The following is a 22,596-nucleotide window of genomic DNA, read 5'->3' on the forward strand; positions in this document are numbered from 1 at the left end:
TCCCCCACTTTGCTATTTCCTTGAGCATCACAAATGTGAATTAACCTCATTCTTGCTCTAATGGAGCATATGGTCTAAATGGAGAGATAAACATGTATACACACACACACACACACACGCTTAAATATGGCAGAAATTGTTGTGTGCTCAAGAGAGGTAAACATAAAGTACCTTGAGAGTCCAATCACTTCCAAAGTGATATTTGAGTCAGATCTTGAAGAAAGTCTTCATTTCTTGATTTGTCATTCATTAATGTATGGGTCTTAGAGATTAAGGCTGCTCCTAGTTCTTTACCATGGATTCTCAGGCTTCAAAAGCTAGGGCCGGGCCAGGAAAGCTAAGGCTTTGCCTTGAGAGATGAGACGTCCCCCACGGAAAGTGGGTCAGGTGCTTATTGGTAAGTCCAGACATATATGAGAGTGGAGGCCAAGCAGTCAGGGGAGCCTGAGGTTGGATGGTAGGAGGTAGTGAAGCCAGTTGGTTGGGGCAGGGAGATGGCAATGGGATACTCAGTAGACAGGCAGTCAAGGGTGTCAGAAGATCTGTGACAGCAGATCTGGGACAAAAGGTGGCCTGAGATTCATTTTTAATGCATCTCAAAAACTTTATTTGGAGCAAAACCAGACAGAAATGTACACATATAGTATGGAATTATATCAAACTCAAAAAACAAAACAAAACAAAACAAAAAAACAGATGTGACCTATCATGACAGATGGCAAGCCAGTTGTTGCCTGGGGCTGCAAGTGAGGTGTCTTACTGGTTACAGAGGGGCGCAAGGGAGCTTTTGGGGTGATGTGAATGTTCCACTTTGATTGTGGTAGTGGTTTCATGGGCATATACATCTGCCAAAAGTCATCACATGTATACTTAATATGGATTGATGTTAGTGTATGCAAATTATACCTCAAGGTTGATTTTTTAAAAAATCAGTTCCTCAGAAAACCCTTTTCTTAAAAAAAAATAAAATAAAATAAATAAAAAATAAATAAAAAATAAAAAAAATAAAAAAACCCTTTTCTGATCACTTTCCTCAAACTGGGTCAGGCTCCCTAGTATGCACACAGCTCATAAGCTGTATCTTCCATTGTGTTTCTCCAAGTTTGTGATTATGTTTTCATTGGTTTCCTGTTAGTTAGTTAACCACTTCTAGATGGGAAGCACCAGCAAGTCCTGATCCCATCTCTCTGGCTTACCATGTAGTGGATTGGAATAAGAGACAGCCCTCAGTCACGTGGATGGAGTCCCAAGGCAAGACCGAGATTACCAGCACAACTGAGGAAAGCAAGACCAAGCCTCATCCTTGAAGGGACAGTGGGAAGACCCCAGGCTCTGATGCAGATTGCCTTGGGGTTGAAACCTGGCCCCATCACTTGGTTAAACACACAGCACAAAGCATGTAGTAGGGCTTCCATAAACTCCAATTGGAGACATCATCTTCATTGATGTGTTTTGTTTTTGTTTTTGTTTTTTACTGACATGTTTATCAAGACAGAGACTCAGGGTCAGAGGTAAAGTAAAAGACCAGAACTGGACTCACAGTAAGTCTGATTTAAATTGTAGTTTCTAAGAACTAACTCAAATTTTCACTTTTCTACAGTAAAAATTGACCTATGTGACCACAGTTTCTTCAGCTGTAAAATGGGGTTCATCAAATCAACCACATAAGCTTATTGTGAAGATCTGATGCTGTCATGTATGTAAACATCTCCATTGGGCAAATGTGGCCAATTTGGTCTGGCAAATTGTGCTTGATGCAGAGTAACGGCCACTATTACTGTTACTAGCTCTGCTGGAGCAGTCAACACTGAACTATCATTTATGTGAAGACCAGGCCACATTTCCCCCTCTCATTAGTTGAATATGAAGGTTGTGGACTTTGTGGCAGGTGGAGCTTCATCCTGCCTCTCTTCCTTACATTGACACAGCACACACAGGGGTAGGGCTGGAAGCCTGGGATAAGGTGAGCTTACAAGGGAGGGCGAAAGTGAATCTCTCTCCTGGGAAGGGGATACCTGTGGGAGCCAGAAAAAGACAGGTGGGTCACATGTGCACAGGCAGTGCCTTGAAAGGTTTCTGGTTTCATTTGAAAGTCGATAAATTAAAAAACAATTTTTAAAGCAATTATTACTATTCAAAATGGAGAGCTCCAGTGGATGGTTCAAGGAGCTAGCAAGCACTTAGCATCTCTGGCAAGTTGCCGCCGGCAAACTCTGCTGGGTTCTCTCATAGATGAATGACACTCTTACTCATGAAAGCTACTTTGCAAGTCTACAAATATAATTAACTTGTTGGGTATTCTTGGGAGTGCAGCCAGGAGGGTGATACGGAAGATGGCAACATGTAGAAAAAAATGCCTTCCACTTATCAAATTGCTCCAAACAATGTAGATACCCAGAAGAAAAAGTTGACCTAGAATAGGGGAATAATAGACACACCATGAAAATTATGGCACTTAAAATACAAATATATTCTAGGTCCCTTTAGTTCAAAGTAAGCACATATTGTGATTCCAGGGACTGAGAGGTTTCATTTAATTCATTTCAAACATTTGTTGACCACCTTGTATTAGGAACTGAACCAGGAGGGAAGTAGGCACCAATAAATAATAGTGGTTATCTTTAAGCAGGAGACAGACAATGGTAATACAGGTGCTGTCACACATCTATGAGACAGATATTGAAAGATGGTGAGGAAAGGCTTCCTTCCCAAATGGCGTGACACCTGGATTCTTTTTTTTTAATTTAAGTTTTATTTATTTATTCATGAGAGACACAGAGAGAGAGAGGCAGAGTTGGAATCAGGCTCCCTCTGGGGAGCCTAATGCAGGACTCGATCCCAGGACCCCAGGATCACAACTTGAGCCAAAGGCAGATGCTCAACCACTGAGCCACCCAGGCGTCCTGCAACACCTGGATTCTTAAAGTACAAATAGCATGAGCCTCTGCCCTAGAGTTCCAGCTTGCCTTTCCTGAAGGCCCACCCTATGAATTTTGGACTTGCAGGACCCCACAATTGCACAGGCCAATTCCTTGCAATCGATCAATCTATTTATCATACATATCTCATACTGTCTCCCCCCTCACCCCAGTGGAATCCTGACTGATACAATTCCAAGCCAATTTCCACTGTAGACAACTGAGCTTAACCATCTGGGGAACACTAAGGGCCAGTGCAGCACACGTGCTGAGGAGTGATGGTGCTGGGGTATTTATACACCAATTCTTGTCAATCATTGATTAGTTCTCTGGCACTTTCACCGTGTCACACATTTGAGTGTGTGGGTGCCCCCACACTCAAATGATCATGCAGCAGGATTTAGAGGCCAAGTAGAGCTTGCAGGCAAAGAGGCTCAGGTGCTGGCAGTAAGGAAATGAACTACATGTAGGGAAAATAATGGTCAATTCCAAGGAGATGTGGGTGGCCCAGTAACACTATCTGCTGCATCTCCGAAGGAAGTACAAGTTTCAAGAGAGAAAATCCCAGATAGAAAAGTAGAAAGATGGGAAAGGAAATGCATCTATTTCAAAGTGTCCATCTGCCTCTATCCATTTTCCTGGGCATTCCTGAGGTGCCCCCCACACACTCAAATGATAGCGTCTTGAAATTGTCTCAGGGGGATGGGCATTGGCATCGGCAGAGATTATCAATGTCAAGAGTAGGAAGAGACCATTGATGGGGGCTTCCCCATGCCTTCACATGCAAAGGAAGTTACAACCTCCTTAATAAGGAAGAATATAGTGATGGGGTGACTGGGTGACAGGCACTGAGGGTGGCACTTGATGGGATGAGCACTGGGTGTTATGCTATATGTTGGCAAATTGAACTCCAATAAAAAATATACAAAAAAGAAGAATATAGTATACTATTCCATAATAAACCACAAAACACAATCCATATTCTACCTACACTGAGGTGACTTACCAAAATGACAAATTTTAGTTTTTGCTATATTTACAAATCCTCCTTGAGAGGTTGTCAGGCTTAATACTTAAAGTGATGGGATCTGGATCCAGTGTGCCTGAATTCAAAGTCCGGCTGAGCCACTTACCTGGAATTTCACCCTTGGCCAAGCCACTTAACACCTAGGTCTTAGTTTCCTCATCTGTAAAATGGTTTTCGCTGTGAAGATTAAATGAATTGATATATACAAAGTGCTTAGAAGAATGAGTGGCAATGTAACACTGTACATTTACTAACTGGAATTAAAATAAAAACTTAAATTATAAATGCCCCTGTTTTTCCTCTTTAGGCAGCCTACCATTCCCCTCCACCCCCACTTCATCAAGCACTGTTCTAGGTACAGAAGATATAGCAGTGACCTAAACAAAGCCTGTGGCTTCACAAACCTTATACTCTAGCAGGAGTGAGAACAATGGCACCAAGTAAATGACACACAACATTTTACAGTAATTGGTATGCGGCAAATGATACCAGCTGCCACACAGACAGTTTAGTGTGCGCCCAGCACTGTTCTCAGCACTTTAAATATAAGCTCATTGAAATCCTCCCCAAAGCCCTTTACAGTTATTTTCATGCCCACATTGTAGATGAGGAAGGTGCCAAGGCAAGCTCAGGTAGTGTGACCATGGGCAAAGGGGCAGGGCTGGGATCTGAATCTAGGCCATCCACTTACCCCAGTGCTGTGTGATCAAGAGACTGGAGGCAGGGGTCCCCAGTACAGAGAAAGAGCAGAAGACCCAGATGATTCTGGGCTGGGACAGAATCTAGGGTCGAGGCCTGAGTGGTGGGGAGGGTTGAGGCCACATGTTTGGAAGTCGTCTGGGGGCATTGCATTGAGGGGCCCTAAAAAAAAAAGAAAGAGTGGCTTCGAGTAGTACTATACAAATGCATTGTTGTTAATGGAATTATCATCATTATCACTATTATTATCATTATTACTGACTCATGCTTCCTTATGAAAGGTGGAGCTGGCTTGAGGGGCCATGTTGGAGAGGAAATTAATGAGTAGTAAGTGAGATCATATCATTAGAGCAATTAAGAAGTCATGAATACTGCAATTCTCTAATTAAGGGTTGTTAGATGGGGCATACACCACCCTTTCCTGATACTTCAAAGCAAGAAAGTGACCTTTCATTTATTACTGGCTTTTTTCCCTTTAATGGATCATGAGTATGCAGGTATACTCTGTGTTTCAAAAGTTCGCATTGGGCCACTTTGCTTTTAGGAAGGACCTACGTTAGCACCTGTTTCCGCTAACCAAAAGAAATCCAAAGAGGATTTTGCAAAAAGCAAAAAGAGCATTCAGTGTTTGTTTTGCAGCCAGTCATTATAGAGGCAGCGGGCCCCCCAAACAGTGAGAGTGGCCCTGCCAAGCTCCTTCCCCAGAAACTACACTCAACATCTCAGCATCAAGCTGCCAGAGCTCTGAACCGTGTCTGTGAGCATCTGTGCTTTATCTTGATTTATTTTGTGCATGTGTTCACAAGATGTGTCCTAAGGTATCAGAAAAGCCGAAGAGAGGTGATTTGGGGGGTTTGGAAATACTCATTTTTTTTCACATAAATGAATAGTAATTGCTTCTTTACTTTAAGCCATTTCGACTTATGAAAGTGTTTGTAGGGGAAACCTGTATATCAAGCTCTCTGTTGGCGATGATGACTGAGGAAGAAAACATGAAGCACACATACAATGCAGGTTCAAAGGCAGGTCCCAGCCCCTAAGTTTCCCACCAACGGTAATCTGTAACTTACTATCATGTGTCCTAAATGGCCCTGTGCTGAAGTGTGTGCTCTGGAGTTAGGCTGCTTAGGTTCAAATCCCAGTTCTATTCCTTCATATCTGAGATTTTGGGCCAGTTGTGTAGACTCTTGATGCTTCAGTCTCCTTGTTACTTTGATGAGGATGCAAACAATACCATATCCATGAATTCCATAAAGCAGGGGTCAGCCAATCTAATTTGCTTGTGGGCCAAATGCGGCCTGCAACCTATTTTATTTTTATTTTTTATATTAAGCTTTATTGGAACACAGCCACATTCATTGGTTGACACTTTGGCTTTCAGAGCTAATAGTACAACAGAGATGTTATGATTATGGCTCACGACATTGAAAATAATTTACTATCAGGCTATTCACAGAAAAAGTTTCCCATCACCTGACTTAAAAGAGTACATAAGATAATGCATATAAATGTATAACCTGGTTCCCAGCATATCATAGGTATCCAGTGAATTTTTTTTAAATTTAAATTCAATTAGCCAACATATAGTACCTCATTAGTTTCAGATGTAGTGTTCAATAATTCATCAGTTGCATATAACACCCAGTGCCCATCACATCACATGCCCTCCTTAATGCCCATCACCCAGTAACCCTGTCCCCTCACCCGCCTCGTCTCCAGCAACCCTCACTTTGTTACCCAGCGAATATTAATGATTAGCTTTCTCTATTGCCAAAAATGCAAGAATCATTCACCAAGGCCTAAAATATTCAGTTAATAATCATAAACACTGTGAATCTGAATAAATTTCTGAAATGTTTAGAGAGTGAGGCTCGTATCACTGTACTCCATCGTTTTCTTTGGCTTTAGTTATCTCAGTGAGTCATCCGTTCACTGATTTATTGTGTTCCAGTTGTGTTCACATATCTGGTATATCCAAAAGGTTAGTGGGCCAGTAATCCATGGACACCTGCCTGATTAATATTCACATGGGGAAGGGACCAGAGAGCATTCGACCCCGGGGAGATTCAGAGATGTCAAAACCAGTGTCAGGGTTTGTCCTGGGGGCCTTGGATCTGTGTCTGCATCCTTTCAAGAGAAACTCTGCTTTCACATGACAGTGTGAGAGAGGGGAGCAGGCTCACTTCTGCTTTGTATCCATGCCATGGACAAAGTAGGGAATAAAATGGAGAGAAGGGCAGAGGGGCCTTGCTTCTCCATCTGTGGCACAGACCATGGCTGCAGCTTGTTTTGTGGGACTGTAGCCTTGGAGGCATGAGGAACTGGTGCCCTAGGACCTCTGGTAATGCTCTCTGTCACCCAACATGGGCCACATGTGCAGTGTGGAGGGTTAAGAAGCAAGGCTTTCTTCAGGAGACACTAACATGGTGCTTTAAGCTGGAGAAACCTAAGAACTGTTAAAAAATCCTGGAGATGCCCATCAATAGTTGAGTGAAATTTTGAGGAGGACAGAGGCTCTCACCCAGAACATGTGGGTAGAAACTCGTGGAACTGAAGTTATCACTGTTATCAAGGTCATTTTCATATGCACAAGCTGGTAAGACCCAGTGAAACTCCACTGCGTACGTAGGACAGAAATATGGCTGAGGTCCCACTCTGCTTTACCCACAGAAACCTTGGCTCAAAGTGACTTAAAGACCCCAGTAAATGCTGAGAAGCCAAAAACAGCTATCGGCTCTTTGCCACACTTACAGGTCAAAGAACTGGAAGGAATCTTCAGCTCATCTTGTCTAACCTGGTTGTTCTACAGACAGGAAAATTCAGAGGAAATAACATGTTAATTAACAGGACGGCCAGGACCCCACACTAGTTACAGTCTTGTTGTGAGAGGAGAAAGAGTCAGCACTGGAGGTGGCCCACGAATTGATTAGGTAGTGTCTTCTGCGGCCCAGAGGGAGTAGTGCCAAGGCCCATTTCTACCATTTGTGGAGACCAGCTTGAGAGTACAAATGAAGGCCCACACATTATTTATTTAAAAATATGTTAGAAATCAAGCTAGCCATTTGTTATAAATCAAATAAAATATGTTTTATCCTCCTAGCTTGACAAATAGACTTCCATAAAAATATGGAAATCCTGGTTCAAATCAGAATTCTCAGACCCCTTGGCCCTATGGACTCCTCATCTTTTGGAGGAGGGTGCCATTTGAGGAGGGCCAGAATGGGACTCTAAGATTAGAGTTCCAGGTCGGGGTCTCTCCTGCCGTGTTGCGAGTAGGGCACTAGTGTCCAGTGTGGTGGCAGAAATCTATAATCAGAAGTGGAAGCCATGAAATAACATTTCCTAAACCTCATGCCAATGAGCTGCAGCCCTGTGTTCCCTAAATACACCCTAGCTACCCCCCTTTCATTTCCTGAGTCCAGCTGAGCTAAAATGGAAGCAACAACTATTACAAAACACTTCAACTAATAGAAGTTCAGTCTGGTAGGCAGGAGGTAATCTTCGGGAACATCTACTTTGCAGGGAAGCAGAGAATTTTGGAACCATATTGGGATAAATAATATGGGGTCCTGTAGACAGAAACCAATTAAATTGAACCCCAGGTTGAGACTTCTCTAGTTGTCATCTCTACATAATAATCTCTATTCCAAGGCTCTCAGGGCCACCTGAGCCTCTTTGGTCTCATTCAAACTTAGAAAAAGAAAACCTCCATTTTATTTGAACTAGAAGAGGGGAAAGTAGATTCTTTCTGTTCATTTTCATAGACCTTTGACTCTTCCACAGGCTGCTTCTTTGAAGGGTGGTTTGGTAATCTTCTTTGCTTAACATTTCATGATATTCTATATGCTTTTAGCAACAGGAGTAGTGAACCAGTTTATCTTGAAAATACCTCTTGTCCTAATTTCATCATTATTTCAACCACCCTGTCATTCTGACTTCATTTAGAGTATCCTCACTCCTTATTTCTATAGCCAGATAGAGGCAGGGTTCAGTTTTCTGACATTCTCAAAGTGCTTTTGCTTAAAATGGGAACCAATTACATTCACAGCAGAAGAAAATTATGGGCTTACATACTTTATATTTTCAACAATACATCTTTGAGAGTATTTCTATTGATCAACTGAGAATTAGGACATTCAAGAGTTTAAGGCAGGTCAAGCATCTCCTAAGGTGCCTTATCATGAAACTATTACAAAACCACTTCACAAAGCCTTCGAAGTGACCGGGGAACCAGAAAAGTTTCTCTAACTAGTTGTATTAATTACTAAGTAAAGAAAGATACACAGAGTTATTTAAGAAACGTAAACAGTGAGGGGCAGCCCAGGTGGATCAGCGGTTTAGGGCTGCCTTCAGCCCAGGGTCTGATTCTGGAGACCCAGGATCAAATCCCACGTTGGGCTTCCTGCATGGAGCCTGCTTCTCCCTCTGCCTGGGTCTCTGCCTCTCTCTCTCTCTCTCTCTCTCTCTCTCTGTGTGTCTCTCATGAATAAATAAATTAAATCTTAAAAAAAAGAAATACAAACAATGAAAGTTGCATGGACTAGTCTACCATAGTCTTATTTTCTTTTGTAATGCATCAATATCCACAAATATTTCTTGAGAACCCTTTAAGTACTTGATGCAGATCAATAGCATCTTGATTTTCAAGGGCAACAACTAATCGATAAAAAATTGGCAACCAGCATGAGAAAAAGATCAATTTCTGATGGCTAATGCGACCATATTTCTTTTTTTTTTAAAGGTTATCTATCTATCTATCATCTATCTATCTATTTATTTATTTATTTGAGACATAGAGAGAGAGGCAGAGACACAGGCAGAGGGAGAAGCAGGCTCCCTGCAGGGAGCCCCACGCAGGACTCAATACGGGGCCTCCAGGATCATGCCTTGGACTGAAGGTGACGCTAAACTGTTGACCCACCTGGGCTGCCGTGACCCTATTTCTTAGTTGTTAGTCCAAGGCATGTGTTTTTGCTTGGCTCACCCTCTTACCAATTATGAAGCATGCCTAGAATGCCATTGGTATTATTAAGGAATATCTATTGAAATTGGGTCACACTATCTTCATTACACAATTTGTCTTAAAACAAACAAACAAACCATAAGCTACCTGACATTCCTGCCTTCAATGAGAGTTTAGTATAGATGAAAGGAAATAAAAATACATCAATAATATATAAATATATAAAAATTATATATATACCCACCCAGAGGAAGGATTCTGGGAAGATGGCAACCTGAGCACATGACTTTTGCTCCTGATTTCCCTCAATTTTCTGCTGGGGTGAATCAATGTGTAAGTTAAAGCTTCTGTATATGTGTGTCTTTGGGTAGGAGGGGTGGGGGAGGTGGTATAGAGATGACCACGTTTCACTGTAGGAACCTGGAGGGGATCGCACACATCTAGGATCTTTGGGCTTCCCAGATGACCTTGCAGAAACCAGACTGGGAGAAATTGCCCTCTCTGCAGCATGATTTCAATTACCAGGAAGGAGGAAACTATTCTTTGTGATCTAGCATGGAGTTGGGAGCTCTGATTCCAAGGCTTTCTGAGAGGGCAGACAGCAGAGTGTAGAAATTGCCTGAACCTATGGAGATCAACCCTTCCTTCCTGCTCACCACTGAATGCCTGAGACTCTGCTGATTCTATGGACATTGCCATTGCTGAGTGGGACTGCTGCTTTGAACAGTTTCCCTTCCAATGGGCCGAAAACAACAGCCACTCAAAGCTCACACACGGAGAAGACTAAAATAATGGAATCCTCAACACCAAGAGTGCCGTTATTTCACCAGTGGTTTAACATGAAAAACTTCTGACCTCATCCTTCTGCAAAGCCAGCATGGCCTAACAGGCTTCCCCAACCTTATCTGCAAAGGATTTTGGAGAGATTTCTACTCTTTCTGCAGTAAGTGGACAGATCAGTTGACGACTTAGTTCCAAGGAGAAGAGTTACAGTATTAGAGGAAAACAAAAAATCTATGATGACAATTCCTATCAAAAATAAAGGGAAATGCAAAACAGAAATTATGAGATAGCAAAAAGATTTTGGAAATTTTGAAGAGGGGAATTTGTGGGGGTGCCCGGCTGGTTCAGTTGGTGGAGCATGAAACCTTGATCTTGAAGCTGTGAGTTTGAGCCCCATGCCGGGCGTAGAAATTAAAAATAATTTTAAAATCTTAAAAAAATTAAAAATTAAAAAGTGGAATTTATGAATTTAAAGATTCCAAAGAAGTTTTACAATGGAATCAATGCTGCTGAAAACTGAATAAGTGACTTGAAAGTTCAAATACAGAAACGTTCTAAAAAAAAAACAAAACAAAACAAGAGGAAATAAAAATCATGAGTAAAAGAAGAAAACATGTAATAGAACAAGCCTCGAGATTTATGCCAAGAATAGAATTTCCAGGAAAGAAGATAAATGAAGGAAAAAAAATCATGATTGAAGAAATTTTAGAGCTTATCTGAGCTTATCCTATCTGAGCTTCAAACATAATCAAGTTTTCAGATCCAAAGTGTTCATTGGGCACCCAACAGGATTAAAGATACAGTCCTAGACACATCTGGTGAAATTCTAGGATAAAGTATCTCAGAAACTTTCAGACAGAAAAAAAGTATGAACAAAAAAGAAGATAATCAAAGGGAAACAGATTTCTTTTCTGCTATATAAAACTAGAGGATACAGTAGCTCATTTATAAAATTTTGAGAGAAAAAGATAGCAGCTGATGCCCTCATTTACTTATGAAGGCAATGTTGGCACAGCTTCACACATGCAAGGACCCAAATGTATGTTAACTATGCATCCTTTCTAGAAAGACAGGAAATTCTCTGGGCAAATTAAAATTAAGCCAGAAAACTTTTCAAGATTAGAGAAATGAAATGTCTAAGAAACAATAGTGAGTAAAAACTTTAGGTCCCTCTGTCCAATTATCTCCAGTTCATCTCCATTTTCATTGCTATCTCACTAATCTAGGCTATTATAATCTTTCACTAGGTTGCTTCTTCAGTCACCTTCCATTCTCCATGTTTTCACTATATTCGCCTTCATTTTGGCCAGACTAAATCTTTTCCAGAGAGTACTTTGGTATTACTTAATTGTTTTTTAATGTAAACTCTATGCCTACCATGGGCTCCATGACCCCAAGATCAAGAGTCTTCATTTTCTACCAACTAAGCTGACTAAGCACTCTTTCCCCCTTTTTCAAAAAAAATTTTTTTATTGGAGTTCAATTTGCCAACATATAGCGTAACCCCAGTGCTCATCCCGCCAAGTGCCCCCCTCAGTGCCCATCACCCAGTCACTCCAACCCCCCGCGCACTTCCCCTTCCACTACCCCTTGTTCATTTCCCAGAGTTAGGTGTCTCTCATGTTTTGTCATCCTCTCTGATATTTTCACTCATTTTCTCTCCTTTCCCTTTATTCCCTTTCACTAGTTTTTATATTCCCCAAATGAATGAGACCATATAATTTTTGTCCTTTTCCAATTGACCTATTTCACTCAGCATAATACCCTCCAGGTCCCTCCATGTCGAAGCAAATAGTGGATATTTGTCATTTCTAATGGCTGAGTAATATTCCATTTTATACATAGACCACATCTTCTTTATCCATTCATCTTTTGACAGACACCGAGGCTCCTTCCACAGTTTGGCTATTGTAGACATTGCTGCTATAAACATTGGGGTGCAGGTGTCCTGGCATTTCACTGCATCTGTATCTTTGGCGTAAATCCCCAGCACCAAGCACCCTTTCCAAAAGATACTTTGATCATGCGACCTCTCCCACACTCCTGAAACCTTTTGGCAGCTTCGCTTTGTTCTTAGGTTAAAAAGCTAAATCTTTAACATACTTTATGAAGATTTTGCATGATCTGACTCCATCTCAGCTACCCAGGCTTTTCGTGTACATCTTCTGCCTTCTTTCACATTGTGTGCTCTCCCACCATGGGGATTTGTGCACTCTGAACCTGTTCTTTGAACATTCTCCTTCCCTTTCTTCACTTGGTTGAATTCTTATGCATTCACTTTGAGGGCAGACCTTTGAAAATGATTGCTATCTGGAAGAGAAATGATCAAGACTCATCTCAGAAGGGACAGTTAATCAGCTATGGGTATAATTCTCCTTTTCTTTTCTTTTGTCTTCTGGTTGAGGCAAAGTTGTAAATTCCTGGCATGATGAGAAGATGGCCAACCAAAGGAAGAAGTAAAGATGACAAGAGATGATATTGTTAATATAATGATAGGGCTCATATTGGGGCAGGAGAGAAGTATGTCATGGAATTAGTTCTTAGAATTTTAAATACATGAATACACTCTCTTGCACTCCTTGGGACCTCCATATAAATTGAAATATGGGACAGTTGATCGTGCATAGAAGAGGGTTTTCCTGTGGAAATATCTACTATAAGATCTAGTGAGAGTGTCATGACTTGAGGAAATACTTGACTCATGCAACATTAAAAAGGAAAAGGTCTATTGGGGTATTAGTTTTCTATGCCTGTGAAACAAATAACCATAAACTCAGTGGCTTGAAACAACACACATTGATTTTCTCACATTTTCTATTGCTGAGAAGTCCAGGAATGATTTAGCTAGATTTTCTGCTCCAAAGTCTCATAAGGCTACAATAAAGATGTAATGTAGGGTTGTAGTCTCATCTGAGGCTCACCTGGGGAAGGTTCAAATTCCAAGCTCTGAGGGCTGATGGTAGCGCTCAGTTTCTTGTTAGGCTGTTGGACTAGGGGCTTGCATTTCTTGATGCTCTTGGCCATAGGGTACCCTCAATTGCTTACCATATGGCCTTCTCCCTATGCCAGCTCCTACCAAGTCAGCTGGCAGCATCAAAGTCAGCACAGGAGAGTGTCTCAGCAAATGGGAGTTACAATCTATGTAACAAAATCATGTGCACATAATCACACATTTCATCACAGTTGCTGTGTTTCTTGGTTACAAAAAGATCACAGGTCCTGGTCACACTTAAGAGAATGGGTTGACACAAAGACATGCATACAATAGGCAGGGATCATGGGGATTACTCTTGACTCTGTTTACCACAATTGGGTATACATGGTTTTATTCAGCTCTGAGAAATTGATTATATTGCTTTATGTTGCATGACCTTGACTATGACAACAAATTTCTGATGATCCTTCCAAATGTCTTGATTTCTCTATTGCCAATAAGATTTCCTGAATATATTGAACTACCTAACAGGACACCAACACGGTTGCTGGGGGAAGTACATCATAATATAATTTATGTTGAGGAAATCAGTATGATAATCTGTCAAGGAAAAAATAAACAATAAATTCTTGAAACTGAGGCCCATAAGTTAAAAAATTTGTCAAGCCAGGAGAAGGGATTTTTTTTAACAACCTCAACAGGTATCTGGCAACTTGGAAGCTAGTCTTACAGAGAAGATAAATTATATTAATCGTTATGGTAAGGAGATCAAGATGGCTAGTGTGATAATACTGGCCCCCTGCCAACTAAGCAATCTGCTATTATAATTTGGCTTCCTGAGTATGTTTCTTATAAAGAATAGGATATCTTGACAAAGTTGGATGTGGTCTCCTTGGCTATTGTGTCATATGCAATAAATTTGCATTCTTATTTATATATCAGATTTTATTCTACTGCATATTGAGAATTGGTTTTCTTGAAATAGTTTATCAGGGCACTAACAAAAAGTTACTTTCATATATCCTCCCATGTGACCTCAGTGCTCAGCCTCACCTAATATTCCATTTCACAGATGAAGAAATGGCAACCCAACTAGGTGAAATCATTCCAGAAGGCTAAAAATGGAAGAATCAGATTTCTAATCCAGCTGTCTCTATGTACATACTGGTTCAATGGAATTTCATTTGAAAGGTTTTACTACTAAACACAATTATTGAAAACTCTCCCTGACTTCAACCCTAAGGACAGGTCCTTAAGCAAAAAGAAAAAGACATAAAGCTCTAAGTTCTAAAAGTAGGGGCGGGGAATGGCAGGGCTTGGTCACAGCGTGAGAACTTTAAATGGCATTGAGCTGAAAGCTAGACTCAAGACAAATTCTCAAGTTACTGTACTCAAACTTCTCATAATCTACCTGTTCAGGTGTGGGATTAGCCTTGAATAATTTATCAATTAACTCTGTTACCCCCAGGGAATATGGAATGGGGAGCAGTAGGATGGGCAGGGAATCGAGTCACTAGTGATTTACTCCCAAATTTTAATTTGAATTGGAGTCCCTGGGTTGGATGTTAGTGTTATATCAATGTTGAGTCCCCATATTGAGGGATTTAGACTGGTAATGTAGGAGAATGTCATTGTTTTGGGGAAATACAATTGAACACATTGAACAATGTGATGAAGCATTGCATTGGCAGGTGGTTGTCCAAGAGTTTAGAAAAGACTAATGATAATGAGAGAGAGAGAGAGAGAGAGAGCATGCAAGCAAATGGAGTAACACGTTAACCATTAGAAACCTAGGTAAAGGGGATACAGGAGTTCTTTGCACTGTTCTGATAACTTTTTTGTAATTTTGAATTAATTTCAAGACAAAATTTAAAAAATAATTCAGAGAGGTACCTGTGCCTTGATGGTTATTGCAGCATTATGTACAATAGCCAAATTATGGAAACAGCCCATGTCCATCAACTGATGAATGGATAAAGAAGAGTGGTATACATGCACATATATACACACAGAGTAGAATATTACTCAGCCATCAAAATAATAAAATCTTGCCATTACCAACAATGTGGATGGAACTAGAGAGTATTATGCTTAATGAAATAAGTCAGGCACAGAAAGATAAATACCATATGATTTCACTCACATGTAGAATTTAAGAAACAAAACCAGCAAAGGAGGGGAAAAAAGAGAGAGACAAACCAAGAAACAGAAACTCTTGGGACACCTGGCTGGCTCAGTCAGAAGAGCACGTAAGTCTTGATCTCAGGGCTGTGAGTTCAAACCCCACATTGGGTGTACAGATTACAGGAAGAAGAAAGAAGAAAGAAGAAAGAAGAAAGAAGAAGAAGAAGAAGAAGAAGAGAAAGAAAAAAAGAAAAGAAAAAAGAAAAAAAGAAAAAAAAAGAAAAGAAAGAAAAGAAAAAAAGAAAAGGGAAGGGAAGGGAAGGGAAGGGAAGGGAAGGGAAGGGAAGGGAAGGGAAGGGAAGGGAAGGGAAGGGAAGGGAAAAAAAGAAACAGACTTAACTATAAATAACAAACTTATGATTATCAGAAGGCAGGTGGGCAGGGGGTTGGGTTAAATAGATGATGGGCATTAAGGAGGGCACTTGTGATGAGCACCAGGTGTTGTATGGAAGTGCTGAATCACTCTATTGTACACCTGGAACTAATATTATAGTGTATGTGAAATTTAAATAAAAATTTAAATTTTTTTTTAAGATTTTATTTATTTTATTTGAGAGAGAGCAAGAGAGCACGATTTGGGGGGAGGGATAAGCAGCCTCCCCACTGAGTGGGGAGCCCGACTTGGGCCTGAATCCCAGGACCCTAGGATCATGACCTGAGCCGAAGGCAGTCACTTAACCGACTGAGCCACCCAGGCACCCCTAAAATTTTAATTAATAAAAAATAAGTATAAAGAAGAGTGGGAGATACAGGCTTCCAGTCATGGAATGAATAAATCATGGGAATGAAAGGTACAACATAAGGTATATAGTCAGTGATTATAATAGTGCTGTATGGTGCCAGATGATAACCACCCTTGTGGGGAGCACAGCATAACATAGAGACCTGTCCAATTGCTGTGTTGTACACCTGAAACGAATGTTAACATTTTGTGTCAACTATACTGAAATCTCTAAAAATTTTTGAAAATACAACATTTTTTTAAAACCCCGAAACTAAAAATAAATTAAAAAAATAAATCTGAGGAGTGAGCTCTGTTGCCGTGCTTGTGTATCTATGAGAAAAAGAAGTCTTGGAGTAGTGTAGGCACTTGCCTCAAGTCACTCAGTAAGGGGTCAACTTCCATGACATGTTGGAGTCGATGGGGAGAATGAAGCAGAAAGTGGCCTGTTAAGGATGACAGAATTTCCACAGCCGTCGAGCCACAGTCCTGCCAGGTTCTTGTCCTTCAGATTGCATGATAATGAGCTCAACTCAAAGAAGGGGCCCACATAAATAGAAATATTTCCACACGGCAGTGCTTGGTCATGCACCTAGCCACTCTCTGCTGCCCTCCAAGTGCAGACTAGGCTGGAATACAAAACGAGGTGTGCAAAAACTGATGGCGGGCTCTGTACAGCTGGAGAAAGCAGGAGCCCGAAGAATACAAAGGAGCTGTTGAAGAAGAGGTTCGCCTTGCTACCTAGATCTCTTATGATAATTAACGAACTAATCTCTTATGACCGTGAACAAGGGTTATGTGTATGAAAGCGCTCAAATAAACCGTTGAGCTCTGGATCTATCTAATGAGGTCTTTTGATTTTTTTTCTTTTTTTGTAAGGAAATGGTACGAGCAGGAGGAAGAAAAAGAGCATAGGATGAAGTGAAGGAGATAATGGACTTTAAAAAATTGGGGCAATTTATCATTTAGAAAGTAAAAGATCAGCATTTTGAGGGGTGGGCGCTTCGCATTATCAATAACAAATCTCAGTATCTCTTTTGTTACAAATCCAAAATAAGCAGCAAAGGGAATATGAAAAACAACGATAAATCCTCTAAAAAAACCCTTAGTTTTCCTTTTAATGAACACAGTGAAATCATCGACTTTACTTTTCTCCCAAATGCCTTTCAGTTAAAAGAGGGAAAGAACATAAAAATGTTATGAAAAATCACTGGCTCATTAGGTAAATGATATATGCTGGACTTTCATGTTCTCTGACAGAAACTAATGTACTGGTAACTTTTAAGGGATCTAAGAGTCACATTAAACGTAAAAAAAAATCATAGCATTGGCTTCTGGTTTATCAAGACTGAATTGTCCTTCTGGTCATCGGTTAGTGTTCTGTCATTGCCACAAGTGTACTGGCTTTGGGTTATTAACCACATTTTCAAAAGTGAATTACCCAAATCAATCCTATGTATGGGGAGTGGCAGGAAAAAAAAAACCCCACAAGTTAAATGTCAATGGAATCAACTATTTTCCAGTGGCTTTATGCTTTTAATGACTATTTCATCTGCTTTCTCTAGAATCTTATTGATGAGTAAAGCAATATGAGAGGTGGGCATTTGAATCCCAAGGACCAAATGTATAATCGCAGTTCAGGAGTAGGAGCAGTCTTCTCTGTAATGGCTAGTGTGATGTCACGGTTAGAAATTCATTTATCTGCTAGTTTGAGATTTGTCTGGTGTTCCTCGACATGATTGCACCACATGTAAATCTTCTCAGATGACACTAAATCTCTCCTTCCTCTACTGAGAAATCTATAAAAGGACTCAGTCACAGGCTGCTGTGCCAGGACTCAATATACATACTTGTTAAAGGATCACCTTTGTGAACCACTTGAGTATTTTATGGTTATGCTGATAGGTGTTTGGTTTGGTATGGTTTTTGTTTTGTTTGTTTGCAGGGAGAGGGAAGATCCTCCTTTCTATTCTTTCTCTTTTATTTATTTTTTAAAAGATTTTTATTTATTTATTCATGCGAGACACAGAGAGAGGCAGAGGGAGAAGCAGGCTCCCCACCAGGAGCCCGATGTAGGACTCAATCCCAGAACCCTGGGATCACCACCTGAGCTGAAGACAGACACTCAACCACTGAGCCACTCAAGCGTCCCTCATTCTTCCTCTTTAAAGAAAACTTTTCTTTTGCAACAGTAACAAGGCAGTAACACACACCCTTCCTTTCTCACTCACAAGATTAATACATCTGAGAGTCAAGAGGTAGTAATTTAGGTTGAGCTGAAGAAGGCTGACCTCACAAGCTAGAATTTTTTTTTCTAAATACATTTTTATTTATTTTTAATTTTAATTTTAAATGGTTTTCCTAAATACATTTAAAAATTAAATTTGGCATGATTGATGTCCATGTTTTGCCGTAAGTGACATACGTGTTTAGTATTAATTAGATTTGGGAAATACAGTCAAGATTTCAGTAGTACTGCGCTTATTTTAGTCTGAGACCTAATGTTCATCCAATTGGCATGTATAATAAAGCATTTCTTAAGGGCAAGGGTGTTTTTGTCCTATTAGAGAAGAAATAAAATACCTAAATGCTGAGATACAGCTAACTTGTTTCCTTGGTCCTTGCAAACACCTCTCAAGAGAGGATTTCTAGATGGCTTCTGCCTCTGTGGAGAAAAAGTCCAACCTGATCCTACAGGCAATTGAGTTTAATGGTATACCTCGCCTTTAGGTGTGCCCTGGATATATTATTTGTTTCTTTTTGTTTTCTTTCCTTTTACCCAGTTCTTTTTCTTTTCTGTTTTCTACTTGCTGGCAGAAAGCCAGCATTGAGAATGATAATTCTCTAAAAGAAGTCAAGCATATTAACTGAACTCTCCAAGAAGGAATTCATTAGTTCTAGTAACAATTTTCATTAAACAAGAAGGGACGATTTGCTTATTTATGGAGAAGAAAAATTTAATAAGATATTTTTTTCAATAAAGCTTTTACACTACAGCCTTTTTTTTTTTAAATACCATCTGACATGGCCAACGTATTCAAGCTGAAGCACAAAATCATAAACCCTAGGAAAATACAAAAAAAGTCACATCCTCTTTGAGAGTCAGGTTTCCCATCTTTACTATGAAGACGGGAGCTTTCTTCCAGGATTGATTTGAAACAATCTGTGTGACCAAATTACTTAATATAATTATAGTCCAATTTCCTTATTAAAAATGGGGATGGATGGATGAGTGAATAGATAGATGATAGATGATAGATAGATAATAGATAATGGATAGATAGATGATAGATAGATAGATAGATAGATAGATAGATAGATAGATGATAGAGTACTCAATCTTTATAATATTTCTTACTGGGCTTGAATGGATATCCACTGAGATTTAATTTTATTCAATAGACTTATACTACATCACACAAATAAAATGTTACTGTTCTGTTAGTGAGTTAGTTAATTGACTGTCAAACTGTCTTCTGATTGGGATGACATGTGCGCTGTTATTGCGAGCTCACCTAGCCAGTAAAAAGCATCAAAATTATGAACCAAAGCTTAGATCTGGAACCTGCCAGGGGAAATTAGGAAGTAGGTGGCAGCATATAGGGACATGGAAGGAAATGAAAGAAATACATTTTAAATCTCATAGACCAATTTAGTGCATATGATTCCTTTAAAAGTTTTAAGCATGTACCTTCACTCTTAATGCTGTTCTATAATGTTATTTAATGCCTAATACACCTTTTCATCATGCTAGATGTTATGTACAGACAATCTTAGATATCATACATAAAAAAGCTCTTTTTTGCATTGTTCTATTCCTTTGCCATATTCTAATAAGCCCCATTCCACTTAGTCTCAAAGATATCTATGAAATTATATCAGCTTTATCATCTTTTAAAAATCCTTTAAAATTTCCCAGTATCTATGTAACTTGGGCTATAGTAACCACCCTGCCATCTAGGCTAAATGGGAAGCTGGAAAATCAACCTTAGGCCTCTTTCAGGCCTAAGATTAAATCCATAGTACTTTTTAGTTTTAAAAGCAAGCTCCACCCCCAAAGTGGTGCTTGAACTCACCACCCTGAGATCAAGAGTCACATACTCTACTGACTGAGCCAGCCAGGCGCCCCCAGAGTACTTCCTTTCTGCAGGCTTTGAGAGAAATGAGGTATTCCATTTTGGCCAAGTTTGGCCAATTGGATCCATACATCTCAAATTTTCCAGGAAAGTCATGACTCAAAACATTTGTTCCCATCATTCTAAGGAGTGAAATAATACTTGGCAGACCATGTGTTCTGTTTCTGGTATTTAGACTTATTCAACACATATTTTTGAGTACCTGCTCTGTGCCATATCACAGGATATATAACCTTTGTAAATCAACAAACCAGAATATTTTAAATATATTTAATTCATAAGATAATCCACTGAACACTAGGTAGAGCTAGTTTCCAGTGTTCCAGTGGTGAGCAAAACAGACCCATTCCTTGCCCTAATAAAGCTTTCATTCAAGCAGGGCTGTAGACCCCATGCATCCCAGTGACGTCTATGCTTCTAAATAGTGACTGTCCATGTTTGACTTTTGTATTTCCGTGGCTCCTTCCTTTTTATTCACTTAGGCTTTGTTACCTCTTTCCAGTATCTCCAGGGGTGAAAGCTGACCTCCCCACTTAGTAGATTAATTAAAGTATATCATTGGATCTACTTCTTTTGGCTTCTCTTCAATATTTGCAAGTTCTTATAAAGTGCCAATGTACTTCTCTTTTTCACTCTCCAGATTTATACCATATAAACACTATAAAAAAGATGCCTCTCCTAAAATGGAGTGGGGGAAAAAAGATAATGGCAAGTCTGGAGGGAATGAAAATGATTTTATTATTCTCAGCTTCCTTCTCATATTTTTCTTGTTAGATTTTTTTAAAAAGCTATTAAAGAGGCCTTTCTGTACATTTTCACCTTCTTTCCACTCCTGCTTCTGCCCTTGATAAAACCTGGTATATTTTTCCATTGTCTGACGCCCACACATACTTATGTGCAGAAAGAATGATATCATATTGAGAAAATCCTTCCTTGATGGACATCACAACCCAAAGCCTCATTTCATCTCCCACAATTAGCTATTCAAGGAAAGTGTAATTGCCTGCTTTGCGAATGGGTTTTTAAGGAAATGTTGCCTGTTTCTAGGAAATGAGTGGGGCTTTGTACATTTTTAAGTTCTTAAATTTGGCAGGGGGTAGTATTTCAGGTTGAGTTTCTCCGGAGCAGGTTATGAGATAAGGATTTATGCGCAAGTGATTAATTAAGGATGTGCTGCCAGAAGAACCCTGTGAGGAACTGGAGGAAGCAGGGCAGGGAGCGTGAAGAGGGCTCTTAAGGGCAGAATTTCAGATTTCAGGCAAAGTCCCATCAAGAGCAGCTGAGCAGCCATATCACAAAGGGGGACTCTGAGGAGTGTGCTACACCTCAGAGGTTGTCCCTACAGGAATAAGGGGTCTGGGCTTTCATACTTTTTCACAAGCCAGTTATTGGCCAAGGACCCACCCCTGGGGAGATGGATAGGGAAGTAAATTCCCAGGTAATAGAACAATGTGGAAATGGAGCGATTTCAGTAACCCAAGGGCAGTACTCCAAGGTGTCTCAGGTGTCAAATATTGGAAGCAAAAGGATCTCAGAGCTGAGGGAGGGCTGCCCAGAATGATCAAAAGGATTGAGGGAATGTGGGAGGAGCAACATGCCTACTGCAGGAGACATCGTAACATAAGTGAACGTTTTGCAACCCAAGGAATAAAGCTTGCCCCCCGCCCCGGCATCCCATCAGGGATTATAGCTGTCAGTTTGTGGTTGCTCAAAAACCATATGTTGTTTTTATTTTAAAGTAGCAACCAAAAATTTATTCACCGAGACAAATGAATATTGTGTGGCATCACTTTCTATCAGTTTGCATTATTTTATACACAATTTGATGGATCACTAATAAGGGTGATTCAGATTAATCCACATGTTATCCTTGTTTCCAAGTTGGCCGTTGAAACTTGCAGCAGAAGTTAGCATTTAGACCTAATTTTATGTGAGTGGTGGTTCCAGAACCATTCTTCAGGGGTGATGGCCTTTGGGCTAATTACAGTGGTCATTCCATTTCCCTCCGTCCCCAGTGGGAGATTGTACTGTACAGATAAAAGTACATCAAGATCAAGAACAACCTCGAAGGGAAGTTAGGTCACCAACAAGCATCCTAATGGGTTCATGTAGAAATGGAAAAAGTCCTCTGAAGTGTGCTTTGATTTGTAGAAAGCTCGCTGACAGGTAGGGTAACTAACTGCGTGTACAAATCTTCTATCTTATTGAATGTCACCAGGAGGAATCGTCT

The 22,596-nt window shown here is 40.1% G+C and overlaps 1 pseudogene; it reads right to left on the reverse strand.

Annotated features, from left to right (window-relative positions):
- Positions 1 to 13,414, reverse strand: part of LOC140628540 (dynein regulatory complex protein 9-like) — a 62,351-nt pseudogene extending 48,937 nt beyond the window's left edge.
- Between the last annotated feature and the right edge of the window lie 9,182 nt (positions 13,415 to 22,596).

The sequence above is a fragment of the Canis lupus genome, chromosome X, assembly GCF_048164855.1.
Source record: "Canis lupus baileyi chromosome X, mCanLup2.hap1, whole genome shotgun sequence".
Taxonomy (NCBI): domain Eukaryota; kingdom Metazoa; phylum Chordata; class Mammalia; order Carnivora; family Canidae; genus Canis; species Canis lupus.